Source organism: Phyllobates terribilis, unplaced genomic scaffold, assembly GCF_046119375.1.
Source record: "Phyllobates terribilis strain yellow unplaced genomic scaffold, ASM4611937v1 Scaffold_9__5_contigs__length_417890890, whole genome shotgun sequence".
NCBI classification, from domain to species: domain Eukaryota; kingdom Metazoa; phylum Chordata; class Amphibia; order Anura; family Dendrobatidae; genus Phyllobates; species Phyllobates terribilis.
Genome location: NW_027362769.1, coordinates 115,881,785 through 115,883,050, shown reverse-complemented (window position 1 = coordinate 115,883,050; position 1,266 = coordinate 115,881,785).

Genomic DNA, 1,266 nt, shown 5'->3' with positions numbered 1-1,266 from the left:
TATCACATCTTTACTGATATAATAAAAAAAAGTTTACCATGATGTACAAGATGGCTTTTAATGCCGCGTACGTTACTCACCACTCTTATTAGGGGAAGGCCGATGACACCGGGTGATGTTGGTCCAGTGGGCTAATATGTATAAGGTCTGCTGACTCTTCCTTGATGGGGAGGAGAAGAAGGATCGGGCATGTTGAACGTCAACTTGCCCTATCATATGTTCCAAAAGGAAATGCATACCTGAGGCCTACCCTCCCACAATGAGTATTTGGTCAGTTTTTGATGTTGCAGATTTCATAGAAAGAGACCTGTCAGTCTAAGGCATGGGGAGAAGAAGGTCAGGGACCTACATCGGACCAATCAATAGTCCCTGGAAGGACTAGGGGGGGGGGGGTCTGCTATACGTGCAAATCTCTCAGCCATGATCTATCTATGCACAGATGTAAGGAGGTAGATTGGGTAAAAAAAAGGCATCCAGAAGCCCTGGCGCATTGTATACAGTGGTGGTTAAATTTGGGATTTTAAGACGCATATAAATCACGAATGTAGGTCTGAGAAAGAGCAATCCAGGGTACAGGTGCAGCTCAGGAGCATCCCGGAGCTAAGTTGTTTTTCACTTTTATCTAATTTTTATTTTAAATAGAATATTTCTATTCTAGTTTGTTATCTCGGTACCGCTGAGAACGCTTGGTTATGAATTCACGGTATTTTCCCAAGTATATACAAAGTGATCTGATGGTAATTGTCCAATGTATTGCACAGATAGTAACTTCTCCATTTCCCTCTGGATTTTTGCCATAGGAGACCCGTGACATCACTAATGACATCATACGTGTCTTGGGTGCTTATAGACTCAGTACAGGGTTTTGAAAGTTTAGTGTCCGGTTATGGATTTTTACATAGCGGGTTATGACGGCCACACGACCAGGCTGCTGCTCTAACACTCAAGAGTTTTAGTGTCGGACATGACGGATCATTCTGCCCCTTGACATTACGTGTCGGGACACTCGGGAGTTGCCCCACACATTAGACTGTCAGCCAAACCCATCGATATCGTCTTCTGTGCATGGGGGCCTTCGGTCTTTACAGGAGTTATCAATAATGAAGAAGGATCGATGATGTAGTTATAATGGCTGTGGTCCATCTTAGAAACCCCCACGATCTTATGTACAAGGGTCCCAACGTCCCCTGTGTGAGTAGAGTTGTAGTGAGCATGTGCGACCACACCTATAGACAGCGACTGGTCGCACATGCTTAGTGCTGCTCC